At 37.5% G+C, this 20,917-nt stretch overlaps 1 long non-coding RNA gene across 1 annotated transcript in view; it reads right to left on the bottom strand.

Moving 5' to 3' along the window:
* Window positions 1-342: 342 nt before the first annotated feature.
* LOC117286524 overlaps window positions 343-20,917 on the bottom strand; it is a 45,503-nt gene continuing 24,928 nt past the window's right edge. Inside the window, exons 3-4 of the long non-coding RNA XR_004517702.1 lie at window positions 10,941-10,996; window positions 343-564 (exon numbers count right to left, since the gene is read on the bottom strand). This is a non-coding gene — a long non-coding RNA (uncharacterized LOC117286524). The remainder of the gene's footprint in view (window positions 565-10,940; window positions 10,997-20,917) is intronic.

Raw genomic sequence — 20,917 nt, forward strand, 5'->3', positions numbered from 1 at the left:
TTTAAAGCAGCATACTTTCTTCAAACTATGTCTAAATTGTCCTGCTTGTAACATTACTGGTAACAATTGTTGCTATGACAGATAGAGACCCTAGCAAGAAAAGGCACAGGGAAGAATTCTAGTGAATTTCTTTTAAGAAGTATTTTCCAATTCTTTTTTGTAGAGCGTTTGAAATGCCACAATCCTCTAGGCTGTCATTTCAGATGGGCCTCATCAATGTATAGAAGTGATATAGTACTGAAAAAGTTAGGTAGCACATCGTCCTCTTGACTGGACAGCTATGAAACCTGCAGAAAATCTAGCGCAAATCCACGTAGCAACATTCTTATCAAATGAGACATTTCAAATTTATCTCAGCCTCTTTATCACTGTGCACATCTGATTGACCTAGTTCTCAAGAGGCTAATTTCCATTGTTAGGGAGCACTCTTAAACTTACTTCATTTCTGAAGAACAAAGTATTATTTCTTTACTCCTCAGTGACACAGGACTGGACAGCAGAGCAGAAGTTGCACATGTGTGGTGACTTGGGAAATAGGAGATTTACAGGACACAGCTTTGCTTCCTACAAAATCAAAATGAGTTCCACATGCAAAAAGGAAAACAAAGATGTCTCATGAGAACTGAGTTCAGCGGAGACTGTCAGAGAATGATAAGCATGAAGGATATTTCACAACCCTAATTCATCTCATTTCATTCTATCATGTACAAACTGGAACATTTAATAATGAATTCAATGTGCAGCATCCTTTCTTTGTGTTTCTTGGTATAGGCACAGCTAGGTGAAGTATTTTATGCTCCACAAAGGATTACCAATATTGGTATTCTGTATTATTTTTTTCTTTCAAAGAATTTCTCCTTTGCCCAAAACTACTAGGAAAAAATGGATTTGTATCAAATTGGATAAAATATTTGTTTGGAGGAAACTGCTAAAGCAAGCAAAGAGTCATAAAACAATAAAGAAAATGTGCAACAGAGCCCTGCCATGAAACAATGTCCTCTTGAATATGTTTGTTAAAAACTGGAGGAGTCAACTAAGTCTTTAAATGAGAAGACAGCAATATCATACTTCAAGGAGTATGAAAAAGGGGAAAGAGATGTTACACTGCCAAAGGAACCAAAGATTTTCTAGAAACTGACCTCAAAGAAGCAGAGACTTAGGAACTGTCTGGAAAAGAATATAAAACAAGTTACTTGTTTTAAGAAAGCTGAGCAAGTTACAAGAAAATATAGACAGACATTAGAGCCGGGCATGGTGGCGCACCTGTAATCTAGGCCTTTGACATTTACAACCAGGGAAGCAATGAAAACTAATGAAATAGATAATAATACTTGCAATAGTAATATTTGTGAGCCACCATCAAGTGAACCAGTATCTACGAATGGCAGCAATGCTAGAAGAAGAGTGAGAGAAAAGGAGTGGGAAGCTCATTTGAAGAAATAATGGCTGTGAAATTCCCACATCCTGAGAGCATTATAGGTATCACACTGCAAAACTTAAAAGTCTACAGTTAAGATAGGCCTGAAGATGGTTATGTGGAGACACATTATAATAAAATAATCAAAATCAAAGGAATGAGAAAACTGAAAGTAGGACATAAGCAGCCTGCCATATGCAAGAGAGTCTCTATGAGGCTCAGTGATGGTTTCTCTCATTGCTTTTTTGTGTTCTCGAGATGATGCCTAAATATCACTTTGCATAATGTATTTTGGCAATAGCTACAAAGAAAGCTAAATTTATATTCTTTCTGTGAAACTTGGAGTTGCTAGTTTCTATGGTCCCTATTTGAAGAAAATTAAAACCAGGTGGTTATGTTGATATTTTACTATACTATTTGACAAACCTGATAAGAAATCCTACCTGGAATTGCATATTTATTGACTAATATTAATTAGTTTTAAGAAGGAATACCAACCCTAGCTAGATCAAGACAATGGATAAAATGTAGAACCAATATTTTTTATTAGAAATCACCTTGATTTTCCCCAGCACCTGAAGACAGCATCAGATAAAGAACACCAAAAGTATAAAATAATAGATATGAAGAATTGGACATTGCACAAATTGTAGCATAAACAATGTTGGTTTAAAATGCTTTAAAATATTTTTCCTATTTCTTTGTCTTCCTATATGTTGTAATATTTGCTCTATCATATTATTTATTTGTTTATATTCTTACTTCTTTTCTGGCTGTCATCATTCCTCTTTGAATGAGGACTGATAAATAACAAAAACTCAGTCTTGAGGGCTGATTGGCCAACTCAACATTATAGGATCAGGAAAAGGGAAAGTCAGAAGGAAACCACGAAGACAGGTCCTGAGAGGCAGGGTAGTTAGCTGTGGCATTGATTTTGGCCAGCTGAGGTGAGTTGGATGCGCTGTCAGAACTAAGGACCAGAATCAGATGTGTTTGAAACTTGAGGCTCTTACCTGAGGCTGAGCCCAGGGAGGCCCAGGGGGTCCAGAAATGTCAGTGGTTACTGTCTGTGCTGATCCAGACAGCTAAGAAGCAGTTCTTCCACTTGGACCACTGGACATCGGTGGACACAATCTCAAGGGACCATGGGTTTGCAGAGAATTTCAAATGCTGTGTGCTAATTATCTTTCTAAGGCCCCAGCTTAGTGTAATTGTATCCTGGACCATCTTCTAAGTGAAAACTGTCTTGTAACTCATTATTTGAATGACTATTTGTGTTTGCAACTGTTTTGTCACTAAGAGAAAGTATAGAGATGCGATTTGAGCTGGCAAGTTTATATGTTAGAATATTAGGAATTAACTTTATCCCTCACATGCTGGAGCAGCCAGTTATGAAGACAGACTTCTCTCTTGCCATGAGAATATGCCTCGACATGCATTATCAAACTGTAGGACGTCAGCTTCCTCAGCTGAGATCCTGAACTACATTATAAGAACTCCTAACGGCAAGGTGCTGCTTTCACATTAAAGGAAACACAGAGGTGGACTCGATGCCAAACAATGCCCCTGAGCCACATGTGGCTGAGATGATATTGCAGCACAGTGAGCTAAGGCTGTGAAGTCCCTAAAACGGAACAATGGCAGGGGACCTGAGCCAGCAACACTGGGCCAGAGGGACCGAGCAGGCCAGATCTACCTGTGCTGACGCAGAAGCCACTTGTCTTCATGGCCGCCTGGAACATGTTTTAGTAGTGGACACACTAGTTAATACACAAGTTAGTTTTAGTAAATTAGATTTTTTAAAATTTATGACACACTTGAAGTTAACTAGTAATCTGATGATCACAGCTAAATTATGTAACCACGATTAAGATGATAATGAAAATTACTTGTATGTTCTTTGCATGCTCAAATATAAGAGTTATTATGGTAAAAAAAATAAAACATAAAATATAATTTTCCAGCTGTGAATTCTGACAATGTTTTTGCTTCAGTAAATTATCACTGGATGTTGCCATGAATTAATGCTGCTTTTTGGATTTTCTGACAGTGCTGTGGTATTTACTTAATCAATGTGTTTGGTTTTATAAATGTATTATTAATATAAAGAATTTAGGCCTAGGGGCCCAGGAATTTAGCTCAGTGGTGCAGTTGCCTGTCTCTGCGCAAGGTCCCAAGTTCGATCCCCAGTATAAATAATAATAATAATAATAATTTAGGCCTGTGACTTTGGCTCAGTGGTACAGCATGTACTTAACATGGGTAAGGCCCTGGTTTCATTCCTCAGGGGACTCAGGAGAGAGAGGAACAGGGGGGAGATTACACATTTGAAAACAGTACAAGGAAAACAATGTGAGATATTTAGGCTAAAATATTGATAGGTAAACTGACATTTTTTTTTTCCTTTTGAAGGAGCTCCATAGTTACTGCCTTTTGAATAACAGTAATGTCAACTCTATGTTACAAACAATGAACATTTCAACTCTGACCACATAAACCAACATCTCCAGGGACAGGAAACCAGGGTGGGTGTCTTCTAGCACACTGTAGGTGAATTCATGGTCCATGACTGTCGTGTCCTCTCAAACCTGGCCAAAGTTTATGACTTTGGGTTGTTCCATTCATATTTCCAATTCTCTTTCAAATTAATTATTTTTGGTTTGCAATTTAAATTCTTATCACCTTATTTCTTTTATTGGACATTATTTTTTTAATTCTTACAATGAATGCAGAGTCTGCAAAAAAGTATATACACTTCAGGAAAAGAAAAACTTGTATAATACTGTAATACTAAATTTATTGAGATACCATGAGATTAATACACATGACCTTGGCCTCTACAATACAAGAGGTGCTCAGAGTGGTGGCTATGATCCTCCAGATGCTATTAGTGCTGTGCTGCTTGGGTGACCTTGGCCACTGAGATCACTGCATGTGCGTTTTCAGTTTCTTCCCTAAGGAACACAGTGTGGTGGGTTTTCTGTAAGATACAACATCCTCTGGATCCCCCATACAAGGGTAACACCATCTGTGCAAAAAACATCATACTATTTTCTTTTCCTGAAGTGTGTATGCATTTTGTGGCCTCTGTAATTAAGTGATTTATATTTATTCCTTTAAAAACTAAAAAGATTATTTAAAGCATGCATTTACACTAATCAGGTTGAAGAATTAGTATGCTTTAGAATTTATTTCATAAATGATGTGGAAAGGGACTTTGTCTTTAACAGTGTTTGCATAGGGCTGATCCAACCAATGATAGTGCTTTTATTGTTAAAATTTCTAGTGGTTTGTTTAAGGCTGGCTCAGCTTTTGGCATTAATGTCTAAATACTATTTCATTTGCCACTGAATTTTGCCAGTGACATTTCTGTATTTTAAAAATGCATTAAGAACTTTGAACCATAAAAATCCAGAATAATCAAAGCCACTTTGAGCAAAAGCAGCGATAGAGGAGTCACATACCTGCAATCCCAGCTACTCAGAAGCTGGGGCAAGAGGAACACACATTTAAGGCCAGCCTGGGCAACTTAGCAAGACCTTGTTTCAAAATTTTTAAAAATAATTTTTAAAAGGCTGAGGATGCAGCTCAGTACTCCAGTGTTTGCCTGTCATGTATGAGGCCTTGAATTCAATCTCTAGTACAACAACAACAAAAAACAAAATACTAAGCATTATTTTTATAACTATTACATATGTATATGTATGTATAGTAAGTGTACTTGTGGTTCCTTTGATTAAAAATCCTAAGTATACTTATTGAATTTATTAATGATTGTATTTTTCAAATTCTACCTGTCCTAGTTTATTATTGCTTATTTATATATTAAAGAAATAGGAAGAATGGTAGACTGGAAAAACACAGTTGCGTATTGTTGATTTCTTCTTATGTTTCAAACAGCTTTATTTTTATCTTTTTTTTTTTTGGTACTGAGGATCGAACTTGGGTCCTTGAGTTTGCAAGGCAGGTGGTGGAACCACTGAGCTAAATTCACAGCCCTTATTTTCATCTTGATGCTGTAATTTTTTTCACATAAAAGTTTGTGAACATCAGCCAGGTATGGTGGTGCACACCTGAAATCCTATCCATTTGGGAGGCTGAGGCAGGAGGATTCAAAGTTCAAGCCCAGCCTGGACAACTTTGCAACCTAGAGAGGCCTTGTCTCAAAGTAAAAACTGAACAAGGTCCTGGGGATGGAACTCAGTCCAAAGGCCCTGAGTTCAACCGCCAGCACCACACAAAAGATTTGTAAACAATGTTGTTATATTATAGAACCCACTGTCTTTTATGAATATAACCCAAGCCTCTGCCACTGCCACTGAAACCTCTATACTGTGTCCACTGAGTTCCATTTTCTCTGCTCCAAAGTTACTCACATCACCAAACTCCCCACCCTGCTTCCTCTATGTTGCATCCTCTTGTTAAATGATGAACTACTTACCAGTTGGCTTATGTTCTTCTCGTGTGTAAACAGATGTACACTTTTTAAACATGCAGCTTTCAGTATGAATGTGATTGGTTACATGAGTTCATAGGTACCCCAAAATATAGCTTACCTTCTGATTTACGTTACTTCTTTTCATGTTATTACCTCACCTATTTTTCTTTTTCTGGTGTTCTTTATACCTTTATATGCATTTTATGATTTGAAAGTTAATAACTATTGTCTTTATCCAACTTGTAGATAACCTTAAATATAAAATAAATTTGGAAAATGCTGTCCATGTAAAAAATATAGCATCTAATATCCCCAGTAGTGAAATATGAAAAGGTGAGGTGCTTTTACATCTTTGGCTTTCCAACTCACTTTGCAATACTTTGCAGATATTTTCTTGTATTGATTTTTTTGTTCATTAGATATCATTGCTTTCAACTATCATTTTAATGATTGACTCTTATTTAAAACACTGACAATTAGATAGCCATACTAAGTTGAGTTGTTTAACATCTTTTCCTTTAAATACTCCCTGCCTCTTCTTATAATGCAATGTTATTATTAATTAATTTCTTTCTTGGCAAGATAACATTCAAGTATTTTTAAGGACATGTGAGTATTATGGATTGAACCAATGATACACTGAAACCCTTTCTTTCAGAAGCTCAGCTTATGATCTTATTTGGAACAAGGGTTGAAGGAAATTGATTATGAGGAGTTCATATTGGAACAGGATGGGCTCTGAGTCCAACATGATGGGGCCCTTACAAAGGAGGTGAGAGACACAGACATAGCCATGTCGGGACCATGACATCTGCCAATGAGCAGAGGCGAATGTTCTGCAGGCCAAGGGGCACCAAGTGCTGCCAGCAAAGTACCCAGGGAGAGAGGAGCCTAGGAGAACTCTGCTGGGTTTCAGAGAAGATAGTGCCCTGCCACTGCCTTGATTTCACACTGTGTCTCAAGAAGGAGTTAACACATTTCTGTGGTTTTAAAGAGCCTTGTTTGTGTTATTTTCCTATGGAAGTCCTAGAAATCTACTAGGATGAGATGATATCCCTTATGACTTTTGATGTTCTTAGACATGTACTCCAGTTAATTAGCACAAGAATTAAGTACATGTCCCCCAAAATGGAAATTTAGGCCCCAGATTTTTCAATCTTCAAATCAGTGTTTCATTGTGTTTTTGTGGGGGGTTGTACTCTATGGTCTCCAGCACAAGGAGTCCATTTCAAAAATGTTGGTACAATCAATGTTGATCATATAGAAATTGACCCATCCTGATTCTGCAGTCCAGTGCTGGAATCCCTAAGGAGGCCATATGGGAGGTGTTGTTTTTTTTTTCCTTATTTACTAATCAGTGTATATTCTAGTAGTTATTAAGTTCTTTGCTTAATTTGCTTAAGACTCTATATTGAATTTCCTTATATTTCTTGATATGTTTCCAGTACTGATATAAATTTTTTCCATATTATTCTGTTCTTTGCTTGGTTTCATAGACATCTGGTAAGGGTGGGACTTTTTATTACATGGATAAGTCAGGAAATGTAGCCAATAGGAAAAGTGTTTCAAGGACAGTAAAAGTGACATCAGCTTCTTGCCTTGTCTTTTTGCCTTCTGAGATGGTTTTAGGTCATCAACCATCTCAGCTGAGTATGGGTTTACTTCAAAGCAGGAACCTTTGGTTTGTGAGAGCTTATGACTTGGAGAAAGGCTTGTCCAGCAAACCATTCATCACCTCTTTCCCTGAAGTTGTTTTATTGTGGAAGCAAGAGCCCTCACTGAAGTTCCTGAGCCTGCCGACAGAAGTGAGCACACCTGCAGGTACAGGACAACATCGCAGGAGGCTAATGTGCTTTCATCTGATGAAGAGGAACTCTAGCCCGACAGAGCACCTGCTCCATGGGCATGAACCTGTGCTCAACCTGGGCTGCCAGCAACACAGGCTTTTCCATCTGGCCTTGGCAGAAGTTCTGCAGCAGCTTTAGAAATTTTTGGAGGGGTCTTAAAGTGGATCGCTATTGCTGAAGTTTCTTTACAATCATAAAAATGTAGTGGTTTGGGGTCATTTCATTATTTATTGACTTTAGTCACTTTCCTAACACCAAACCAACAAGCCCAAGTCCCAGTTCTTGATCCTGAAAAATTTCCAGCAAATGGGTCCTGCTGGAAGAGACAGGTCATGACTGCCAACTGTGCCTGGAAGTTCCAAAAAGTCTGTCTAGAAGAGTGCCTGACACTCTATGTGTGCTTTTGCAGACCAAGACACAGAAGGACTGCTACCTAAAGCCCCATGCAGCATCCCTGGCTGCAAATCTGAAAAAACTGAAACTTAAGTGAAATGTGTTTTACAAGAAAAATATACTTAACAATGTAGACTCATTAAAAACTAAATAAATTCATAAATTAGAAAATGCAGAGGAAAGGAAGAAAAGGGAGGGAGGGAAGCAAGGATAAAAAGAAGGGAAGAAAGGAGAAGGGAGAGAGATGTTTTCAAACTATAACAGGAAGGGTATGTTTGTCACTAATAGCCTTATTTATGCATCCTTTGCAGTAATATAAGAAAAAGAAAAAAGATATGAATACAAGTGAAAAACTGGAAGAAAAATATCATTTCATTTATTCACTGGTAAATTAATAACAGTTTATTATTTATGAATTATAGAAATAAAAGTAGTAAATAAGCAGTTAAGTCATAAGCAAGCTTTTTACAAATAATCAAAATTAACATAAGAAATAGGTAAAGGATTATTAGTATGTGTATCTTGCAGAATCATATCAATAATACAGTGTCATAGAAAATTATTACCTAGATCTAATCATAAGGAAGCTTCAGAAAAACTCAAGTTGAGCTTTGCTTTATTAAATAGCTGTCATGTGTTCTTGAAAATTATCAATGGCATGAACAATTAGCAATTCTCAATAAAAATATTCCAAAGAGATACAACAACATGCACTGCACAACTTTGGACTACACTGTATGCTGGGAAATATCATTGCCATAAAGAAAAATTATTGCAACAGGAGGTGAAACTATAAAATAGACTATAATTCCACTAAAGTATTAAGACTATTTCTAAATATTATAAACTAAATATTTTAAATATGTTGTTAAGAATACACATTTAATTTTATGTAATAAATATATATGTGCTATATGCAATTTGCTCTTAAATGTTTCAAAGAAATTTTGAGCTAGATCTGTATATCAACATACAGGTAAATATAATAAATATAGACATGAGAAAGTGCCCAAAATTGTCAAGTCTGGGCTGAATAGGATTTATTTATATTATTTTGTTATTTTTTGTAACTTTAAAGTGTTCCATGAATTTTAAATTATTTTAAAAATGAAATGTGGAAAAAGAAGAATTCAATATAAAATAACTATAAAATGTCAATGAATAATTCTAATAAGAGATATATAAACTTTTAGGAAATACTAAACATTAAAGAGAATTTAGCAAATGAAGATATATACCATGTTCATGGATGGAAACATTCAACACCGTAAAGATTTATAGCACAAGGAGAGAGACCAAGATGGAACATGATGGCCCTACCAAGTGGAGGAAACAGAGACTGGGGAGCAATGAATCTGACATAGCTGGAATTTGTAAAAAGTATTGGAAAAGGGTGAGCAATACAGAGAAAGAGCTTTAGCTGGATACTGAGCTATGCATTTGGGAAGTATGATTTCTTGGGACTAGACAAAAACATGGGGAAAAGAAAAACCTATTAGGAAGCAAAAGTGAATGTTGTAGTCAGGGTTTGCAAGGGAATATATTTAATAAAGGACACATAATTTACAGAATTATTTTATAATATTCACCCCTAAAGTCAAAGCAGAGGATTCCAAAGGACCTATCCACACACTAGAGACCTGGGAAATCCAGCTGAGGGCCTGGACCCCACAGCAATATCCTGCATGAGTCTAGCTGAAGGCCTACAGCCCAAGACAATGTCCTGCATGAGTCTAGCCAGTGGCCAGGAGCCCACAGCAATGTCTCATGCAAATCCATATTGAAAATCTGCACTGGGAAAGCCCAAAGGTCGGGGATAGACGATAGAAAGCCTGCTCCAGCAAGGTGAAGGATTTGTGTCACCGGGCTAAGGGATCTGCAAGGGGAAGCAACGATCAAGGTGAAAATCAAGGCTCCCCTGAGGAGAACAGCAGGCATTCCCAGTGTCAGAAAGGACCTGAGTTCCTCTGACAATGTGAGAACAGCTGAGCTCATATCAGGAAAACAAGCCACAACAAGCTTCTCCAAGAAAATCAACAACAAATGATCTTCCCCTCCAGTTCTTTCTTATGCCATCAGTAAAAATTCTCAGGTCGGTCTTCCATGCCCAGAACCAAGCTGATCCAGTTCAGCTGGGTGTGCCAGGCTGACCATTAGTTAATCCACCACAGTGAACAATCACTGGAGTATGTGCAGTCAATCTCTGACCAGCCTATGTGTAGAACACTCACTCATGAAATACCAAAGGCATTCGGAAGAGAGCCTGGAAATGTTAAGCCTGGAGAGTGAGTTAAAAAGTGTTGAGCACAGAGTTACTCTAATCCTGCCTTAACAGAGCATGTTGAAGAGTCTTGAAGTTAGTTTCCAGCTAACAGCCCTGCCAAAACAACTCTGTACTCTTTTAAAAGATAACAAAATCTAGACATTAAAATGTGGCATTCACAGTGCACAGCACTTAATTTTAAAACGCCAAATATGAAGAGATAGGAAACTAGTGTTGATAACCAGCAGAAACTCAGTGAATAAATATGTGGTTAGAAATAACAGAGACAATGGGATTGATAGATAAGAGCTTTGAAACAAATATATATCAAGGTTTTAAAGGAACACATGAACCTAAGAAAGAGCAAAGTGGAATGAAAATAAAGACAGTATGCAGGGAATTTGATGTATATAGGAAGAGATTCATCAAAATTCTAAAGGAAAAGTAAATTTATTTGGTCAAGCTGTAGTTGTTAAAATTAGAAACAAATGGCTTTTATTCCTTTAGGATGGAAAGGAGGAGGGAACAAAGAGTAACTATTAAAACTACATAATCATACCCAAGAAATAGTAAGATACTTACTGTCAGATGGCCTTTTGTGAGTATGAAAATTTTCATATATCATCTAGGAAAACAATCTGTGGGAATTAAGAAAAAGAAAGTGATATGAAGACATGAAAACAAATTACAGGACTAATCTGAAAAGTACAGGTTATTATTAAATATACAAATATTAAATTATGTCAATGTAGTGGAAAGGTCGATGTATTACATGACATTCTCTATCATAACTTTAGGATAAGGCTAATACAGTGCAAGGTAGCATGCAGAATATAGAGCAAATAATAGAAAGAGATAAAATTTCTGGAAATCAAAAAAGTAGAGCGATTCAAGAGCATTGTAGAAATAGTAACAAAGAGATAATCATGGCTGAAGAAACAAACCACTTCAGAAGGAAAGAATTGGTCTTACATGCAGGTTATTGAATTAGAACTGAATGAGATTTAATAAAGTAAGAATAAACAGAGTTCGTCCTAAACATACCACATATCTTGTAATGGTATGAAAACAAGACGACAGTCCTGAGGACATGCGGAGGACTGCTTGACTGGCTGAAGGGCTGCCTAATGTAAGTCCTGTGCTGCTCTCTGGGAAGGAGAGTGTGGGAAGAGGCCATGCAGACAGGAGATTCCCAGCTCCCACGTCTGCCATAAATGGGACCTGGGTCCAGAGTAATAAGACAGACACTTTTGCTCTGGCCTGCCATTCTTTTGCACCAAATCTATTAGCAGACCAAGGTTTTACTTCTTGTTAAAACTTAAACCATTCATGAAAGATGTGTTTGTATCATCTGATCCTTCAGTTCTTTTGTGAGGCTGATGGATTTATCACTTTTTTCCTGAAAAATTTTAATGAAAAAGAAAGGAGAGAAATGCTCAGTTATAGGGAAGTTCCAATAATAAGAAGAAAATAATGCAACAAAGAGAAAGCTGGGAACATATAATTCATGATTTTAACTGAAATTGACTCTGCATGCCACACCCGACACATACCTGGAACATACACCTGAAATAAGGTGTGGTCACAGGTGTCAGGATGAGTCTAGGCACAGACTTCTCTGAGCCTCTGTTAAATTTACTGCTTTTAAAAATGGGGTTTAAGCCAAATCACCTAAAAAGAATGATGCCATTCCTCCAGTGGTAAGCTCAGTTTTCCCCTTTTCAGGAACTGATACAAAAGACTGAATGGGAGAAAAATGTCACATATAATCTCTGGGTGTGTCCGCCAGGAGGCTGGGGGCAGGGTGGGAAATTGAAGACAACTGTGTTATTTATCCCGCTGTATCCAGGTAGTTAATCCCTTTCTTTGAACAAGTCAAAATTATTTGACAGCTAGAATAATATTAGATGTTATGTTAGAACTGAAGAACCTCTGAAAGTATGTTTTAGTTTTCCTACCTAAAGATATCTGCTATTTATTTTTATCACTCTCTCTCTCCCTCTGCCTGTGTATGAATGTTTTCATTTATAAGCAAAGCAACAAACAATTTAAAACTCTCTGTCCTATGCTGGGTCACATAACAACAGGAAGCGGAGATCAAATCTCAAAAGAATCTTGACCTGCAGTGGTGGTTCAGTGTTTGAGTCTCACCCTGTTCATTCAGGGCTGGGACAGTAACTTCCCGGCACTCTAGACCTGTGTCGTTCCAATGCACCTGTCCGGGAGAGGTCGGACGAGAAGTATGCAAAAATGCTGAGTCTCAAGTTCACCGATTCTGACCATGTGCTTCCATTATGGTGCTCATTTATCATCTTATTGAAGTGTTTCAAATACCAGGACTTCATGAACAGGGTCTCTAAAGGGCTGGGGATTTAGCTCAGAGGTTCAGTGGCCTGCCTTGCAAGCGCAAGGACCCAAGTTCAATCCCCAGTACCAAAAAAAAAAACAGGGTCTCTAAAGGGCTGGGGATTTAGCTCAGAGGTTCAGTGGCCTGCCTTGCAAGCGCAAGGACCCAAGTTCAATCCCCAGTACCAAAAAAAAAAACAGGGTCTCTAAAGCTATGGCTTCATACAAAGAATAATGCAGTGACAGGGTAATCTATGAACATTTATAACTAATTGTACATTTTCAATAATCCAAGCTGAGTTTAGTGAGTGATATCAATGAAAATAGCAGAAACAGGAAAAACTTCCTCTTTTGAAAAACCAGTGAAAACCAGAAAAAAAAAAAAAAGATGAAAACTAAAAGAGCTTCAACGAACTCTGGTATCTCATCAAGTATAACAATACAAACAGAAGGGAATTCCAGAGAAATGAGCAGAAACAATATTGAAAAATATAATTGCCATAAACTTAATTTTAATTTTAAAAATATTAACATGAACATTGACAAGGATTTTAATGAATTCAACTCATATAAAAATGAAAGTGCCCTGCCACTACACACATCATAATGAAACTTTCCAAAAACAAAAAGCAAAAATTAAAAGGCAGTTGGAAAATATTTTGAAATAAATTCATTTGAAATACACAAAATTTAAAAAATGTATGGCATGTAGCTAAAGCAATAGTCAGAGGGTAATTTCCAGCTCTATATCCCTAAATTATAAAAAGAAGAAGTTTCTCAAACCATAACCCAACTTTTTACCTTAAGACACTGGTTAAAAAAGAAGCAAACCAAACCTACCACAAGCAAAAGAAAATAAATAATAAAGATCAAAATGGAAATGAATTAAATAAACAATAGAAAAACAGTTGAGAAAACCAAAAAGTGAGTCATTAAAAAGATCAAAATTGGGCCAGGGACTTAGCTCAGTGGGGCTGCCTCCTGCCTTGCAAGTACAAGGTCTGGAGTTCAATCCCCAGTACCAAAAAGTCAGAAAAAGATCAAATTTGACAAATTTTGGGGTAGATTAACTAGTGAAAAGGAGAGAATACGGAAATTACTTGAAAGAGGGAATGTACTATCCATTCTACAGAAAAAAGGGATTATAAAGAAATGATCCAAGCAATTATTCTAATGTGGTGGACATATTTACTGAAAAAAACACACCACTCTCCTGACTCTGGAGAGACATACTCTTCATGGACAACAAAGAGACTGAGGAAGTAAAAAAACTGCAAACAAAGAAAAATCCAAGATCCAGGTGGCTTGCTTGCTGCATTCTACATATGTTTAAAGAATAATTAACACCAGTTCTTCAGAAACTCTTCCAAAAACAAGAAGAAAAGGAAGTATTTCCTACCAAACTCAGGTAGCTGTCACAAGAATTGTATCCAGAACACTGGAAGAGTTCTTATAACTCAACAATGAAAAGACAAATTATCCAATTAAAAACTGAGAAAAAACTTGACTCGACATTTCTTCAATGAATATATGCAAATATACATATAAAAACACCATCAACACAACTAGTCATTAAGGGAATCAAAACCAAAGACATTTCATTTTCATATTATAAAGAATGGCTATTGTAAAAAGAAAAATTGAGGGCTGGGGATTTAGCTCAGTGGCACAGTGACTGGCCCACAAGCACAAGGTCCTCAGTTTGATCCCCAGTACTGAAAAAAAAAAATCTAAAAATAAAAATTGAAAATACCAACCACTGATAATGATATGGAGAAACTGGACCTCCCCTACCTTGCTGACTGCAACATAAAAAATGATGTGCTCATAGTAGTGCAATATTGGGAAGGACTCATGCAGCCACTGATAGATGAATGGATAAACAAAATATCTTATATCCACTCAATGGAATAGTGTTCAACTACACAAAGAAATTAAGTAGTGATTCAAGATACAATGTGAGTAAACTTTTTAAAAATTCTGTTAAGTGAAAGAAACCATTCACAAAAGATGATGTTACTTATATAAAATTCATTCTGTTCATGTGAAATATAAGTAAATTCCACATATTTATTGTACTTGTATAAAATATGTTCAGAATAGGCAAATGGACAGAAAACAGATCCATGCTCTCCACAGGGTAGGAGAGGAATGGGGAATGACTGAATTTCTTTGAGGGCTCATGAAAATGCTCTAGAATTAGATAGTGGTTAAACTTGCAGAACTTGTGACTGTCCTAAAAACCACCAAATCACACACTTCAAAGATACCAACTCCCCGGAACGAATGATTCACTCAATATTGCAAACATGTACTAATAAAAAATTTTAAGGACCAGGGATTTAGCTCAGTGGTTCAGTGGCCTGCCTTGCAAGAGCAAGGACCTGAGTTCAATTCCTGGTACCAAAAAAAAAAAAAAATTAAATGAACATTTGTATTTTATGGTATAAGACTTATATCTCAATTGTTAAAACAATTTAGCTCTTTGAATGTATCAAGCTGAGTTTAAAAGTGCTTTTGTTTCTCAAATGAGTCACATCTTGTCCAAATCAGCTTCTAGACAACATCTGTGTCCCTGGAAAGGCACCTTCCTCTCTCCAATCTTGGTCTCTGATTATATTTCAACATTGAGAAGTAAACCTGAATGCTGGGTAGGTAAGGGAATCCAAGCAGAATCTGGGGAGGGGAGGAGTTAGAACATTTCAAACTTTTCAAGCCATGATTAAAATTAATACTGGAACATTTGTGTTCCTACTTCAGAGTCAATGCCCTCTTTCTATCATTTATTGCCTTTAAAGAGATAAATAAAAGGGGAGAATCATAAATCCAATAACTTACATTTTCTCATCAATTTGTGGATATTCTTAACGAAATAAATTTGTTCCTTGCATCTGTCAGAAATTACATATATATAATATAAACTATATATAATATAGTTTATATATATTAGTCCCTGTCTCATCACTGGACAAAATAGAAAATACCCACAACCTAAAGGAGGAGAAGTGTATTTTCACTCATGGTTTCAGTTCATAGTCCACTGGCTCCAAGGCAGGAAGGGTGTTGTGGAAGGGTCTAGCCAAGAAAGCTGCTCACCTCATGGTGATCAGGAAGTGGAGCAAGAAGGGAGGAGCAGGGGAGGAAATGCGCAATTCCTGGTCATGGGCTTCAGTGACCCACCTCTTCTGTCCAGGCCCCACCTCCTAACAGCCCATTCTGCTATGGATTCTTCAGCGGATCATTCTACTCGTGAAGCCAGCAACTCACGCTCCAATTACCTTCCAAGAGCCCCACTCTGAACACAGAACCTTTTGGTGGACATTGTAGAGAAACACATATAAATTTATAAATGTGCCTTCAGTCTGCAAGCTGAGAGACCTTGACCTCTACTTAACGAATACGTGTACTGCCACACTTCAAATTTAAATGAAGAAAGATAATATATAGTCAAAGAAAAGGGAAAGATAAATGCACGAATTATTACTCCACTACATAAAAACTACTGCTTAAAGACATGTAAGTTTCAGAAGTTAGACTCCCTGAATTATGCTATTGAACTGCTGTATTTAAATATCTATCTAAGCTGAAGTTCAGGAACCTCAGTGTAACATAAAATAAAAGCATTAATAGCTTGAAGAGCCTTAAATATTTGAAAATCGCTAAGCAATAAGATCTTAAATGTTCTCACAAAAAAATGGCATGTAAGATGATAGGTAGGTTAATAACTTGATTTAACAATTTCACAATATATACAGGTACCAAACATCACTTTGTATAGCAAAAATGTAATCAAACTTTATTTGTCCACATATCTTAATGAAGTTAGGGAAAAAAAAGAATAAGCCAGCAATATAAAATCCCAGCAGATTAGACAATAGAAGCAAGGTGAACATTTTATTAAAACTGTTCAAGTTATCCAAGGAATTTTTATTTATTACCCCTTTAATCCATAATTGGATCTAATGTGGTGATATATGACAAGTAAAGCTCATAACAATTGTTTAATTCATTTATAACATATTATTTGTGTAAACAATTTAAATTTTCTTGGTCGCATAAAATAAGAATGTGAAAGATCAATTATATTTACCTGTATTTCAATTATTTTCCACACATTGCAGATAGCTCTGTTTCAGAAACATTTTAAGACTGAAATTGCTTTGCAGTGTATACCGATCTGTAGATGAACATTCTTAGCTATCACAAGGGTGTGCACTGGAAATGGAAAGACTTGCTGAATCCCAACCCTGTTTCCTAGGTTATCCAGTATAAATCTGTATTTTAATGTCTCCTGCTGTGTAACATTGTCTTAATAAAAAAATTTATAGTGATACTTCTTGACATCATGTTTTAAGATACTACCTTTAGAGCAAATTTGATTCTGACAATTTCCCAGATGCCCCACCCTACATGTGGACAGTCACCCCCAGGTAAAGATCTCCCCAGTTGAGGTGCCCACACTGACGCCTCACTGTCACCTGAAGCCAGTGGGTGCATTAGGCATTATTCCTGCTGTTGTTCTGCTTGCAGGCATCAGGCTCTGAGTGACATGTATCCACCTCTTTAACAGCACACAGGGCACTTTCACTGCCTTAAAAACTCTGTGTGAGCCAGACATAGTGGTACACACCTGTCATCCCAGCACTCAGAGGCTGAGGCAGGAGGATCACAATTTCCTTCCCAGCCTGAGCAAGCTGAGAGATTTAGGGAGATCTTCTTACAAAATAAAAAGGGCCCAGGGATTTAGCTCAGTGTGAAAACCCTGGGCTCAATCTCCAGTTACCCCCAACTCTCCTGTGCTCTATGCTTCCCTCCTCTACCCTGACCTCTAGTAACCACCCGTCTCTTTGCTGTCTCTGTAAGTTCGCCTTTTTCAGAATACTACACGGTTGTAATTGTGCAGCCTGCATACTTCTAATATTTCACTTAGTGATGCCTATCTAAGGTTTCCACATATCTTTTTGTGACTTCACAGATCATTTTCTGTTAGCTCTGAGTAATCTGCCATTGTCTGCACTTACCATGGTATATTTATCCATCCGCCCTCTAAGTCCATAGACAATAAAGGACAGAACTGCTGGGAACAACTGTGTGCAGGACTGGGGGCTGCATTTTAAATCTTTTTGGTAAAAATCTAGAAGAATGGCTGCTGGGTTTGTGGTAAGAGTCTGCTTACTTTTGCAGGAAATTGCCAAGTGTCTTCTGAGGTGATCAAGTTGCTCTCTCACTTCCTCCCTCGTGTGGGTCTGTCCTCATGGCCCAGTGAGGTCAGCGTGCCAGAGCCTGGACACTGTCTGTGGTGGTGGAGTCTCACTTCTATGTCACTGAGTGTTTTCCTGATGATGTGTGTGGTGGGGAATCTTCACCTCTGCTGGCTCCTTCCCTATGGCCTTTGTTAAACTGTTCAGGTCTTTGCCTGTTGTTTTTTTTTTTTTATTTGATTATGTATTAGTGTTGAGTTTTAAGAGTGTTTGAATTTTTTAGATGACAGTCCTTTACCGGGTGTGTCTTTTGCAAGCTATTTCTCCTGGTCTGCAGCTGGTATCCTCACTCTTTTCACCTTGCACAGAGCAGCAGTTGTTAGTTTTGAAGGAAGCCATCCTGTGAATTCCTTTCTTCATGGATCATGCTTTCAGGGTTGTATCCAAATGTCAAGATTTTCTCCTTTGTTATCTCCTAGGAGATTTATGGCTTTGTCTTTAATACTTAGATGTAGGATCCATTTTTAGCTAATTTGCATGGCAGGTATAAGGACTGTGAAGTGTCCAGATGTTCTAGCACCACCTGATGAAAAGATTGTATTTATTACTTGTACTGCCCCTACCGCTTGGTCAAAGATCAGTTGGTTTTTATTTATGTGGGTTTATTTTGAAGCTCTGTCCCACTGATATATTTGTTTATTAAATTACCAGTACTTTACTGTTTTGATTTACTGTAGTTTTATAATAAAGCTTAAAATTGGAGAGTACTAAGCTCCCTATTTTGTCCTCCTTCAATCCTGGGTTGGCTATTTATGAATCTTTCTTTTCCATATTCCATTTGCAATGTTTGTGGATCTCCACAAAGTAGTTTTCTAGTATTTTGTTGGGATTTCATTGACTCTGAATATCATTTGGAAGAACTAACTCTTGAGAATATTGAATATTCCTCTCCATGAGCATAGAATATTTTTCATTAATTTATTTTTAAATTTTGTTTATCAGCGCTTTGTGGATTTTCTTGTACAGATCTGTTATATATTTTGTTAGATTTATATCTAAGTATTCCATTTTTCAGATATTAATGTAAGTGACATGTTTTTAATTTCAAATTCCACTTGTTCATTGCTGGTATATAAGAAAATGATTGATTTTTGTGTTAACCTTGCATTCTGAAAATTTCATATAATTTCTGACTTAAACTCTTAAAATTGTTTTAACATTGGGATAATTTATATTTACAAAAGAATTCTGCCCTGGTTTCTCTATCATTTCCACTCTATGTTTTCTCTCTTTCTAGGATGTCATTATATTTTTTGTTGTGCTCATGACTTCTCTCCCTTTTTTTCAAGAATGATTACTATTTTTTTCAGTTCACTAGTAGAAACTTGAGACCAGCGAGGCTTCCTGAGAGATCCCCAGGAGACTTCCTGAAGAGATACCTAGTGAGTCTTCCTGAACAGACTGTGATGAGAGTTCTGACAGGTCCCTGAGAGACTCTCTGAAGAGAGACCTAGTGAGGCTTCCTGAGGAGACTCTGGCATGAGTTCCTGAGAGGTCCCTGAGAGACTTCCTGAAGACCAAGAGAGGTTTCTGGAGAGATCCCTGAAAGGCTTCTTGAGAGCTTGGAAGACAAATAAAGCACATCTTGACCTAAACAACCAAAAAGATGGATCTCTTATCAGCAGAGATGTGTATGTTTCAGGAGGAGCTGCTTTCAGGGAGAAGATGAATATTTTAGTCTTCAGGGACTAAGTATAAAATTCTTATCTGACACCCGAAAGGGGATTGTGACCCAAAGTGTGGGAGACAACCTGACTGGAATCATAAATTGATGCAGTGTCGCCTTGCAGATGTTACGTGACACTGGGGCAAGTGAATGACATCATCTGGGAAGGAATGCAGGTAAGAGTGTAGATAAAGGCACCATAAAGACGGTGAGGTTCCCAGTACTGGAAGGGAGAGGCCCAGCCTCCTTGTCCTCAGCAGTGGGCAACCCCCACCCCACTCCTCGGGCTCCTGAAGCAGCAGAGAACAGATAGAAACATTTATCTTCTGCAGAAACTCCTCCACTTACAAGGGAGCTCTGACAAGCCCATCACAAATTAAAATACCCTAAGCTCAAAAAACATTTCTCTACCTGAAATGTTCTCACAACACTTACATTAAGCTGCAGTTGGGCAAAATCATCCAACACAAAGCTCACTTTATAATAAAGTTGAATATCTCCCTTATTTGTTGAATACTGTACAGAAAGTGAAGACAGCACATTTCCATAGTCCATTTACAGTCAGTTTGTAGATAGCCACAAAGCAGTTTTCTAGTATCTCTGTTAGGACTGCACTGGATCTATACATCATGTGGAAGGTGGGGTTGCTTTGGTACCGTGGTAACACCAAAACTCACTTTCGAAGTCTCTTTAGTCTCTTTCCTCCATTTTTCTTTTGCTCCTCCACTTCTTCCTCTTCTTCTTCCTCTCTCTCTCTCTCTCTCTCTCTCTCTCTCTCTCTCTCTCTCCTTCTCTCTCCCCTCCTCCTCCTCTTCCTCCCTGTGTAAGTGGCACAGTAGATAAGCAGGGGATTGGCTGCACACTTTCCTCTTAGAAATGACAATGTGTCCATGTCCCCAGGTTTCTAGACCCTGGGATCAATGGACACTCAAAGCCTGGTGGCCCTGTCTCTGAGCTGGGTCCAGTTTGTATGAAGAAAACAAGAGAATGAGGGTGCTCAGTGATCTGTCCTATTCCAAGGAGGTGTCCACATATTGGAGACTTTGATTGAGTTTACTGTTGGCTCCCACTTTAAAGGGCATGCAGTAAAATACTGGTCAACAAATCTTAGGCTTCAATGACTTCAATGTGTCAAAGCAAAAACAAAAAGCAACCAAAATCAACCATGAAATTCCTTTAATAAAATACATCATAGGGCCAAGGATTTAGCTCAGCGGCACTCTGCCTGCCTCACAAATGCAAGGTCCTGAGTTCAATCCCTAGTACCAAATAGAATAAAATACAGC

This window comes from Fukomys damarensis, unplaced genomic scaffold (assembly GCF_012274545.1).
Source record: "Fukomys damarensis isolate Sample0158 unplaced genomic scaffold, DMR_v1.0_HiC HiC_scaffold_17, whole genome shotgun sequence".
Lineage (NCBI taxonomy): Eukaryota > Metazoa > Chordata > Mammalia > Rodentia > Bathyergidae > Fukomys > Fukomys damarensis.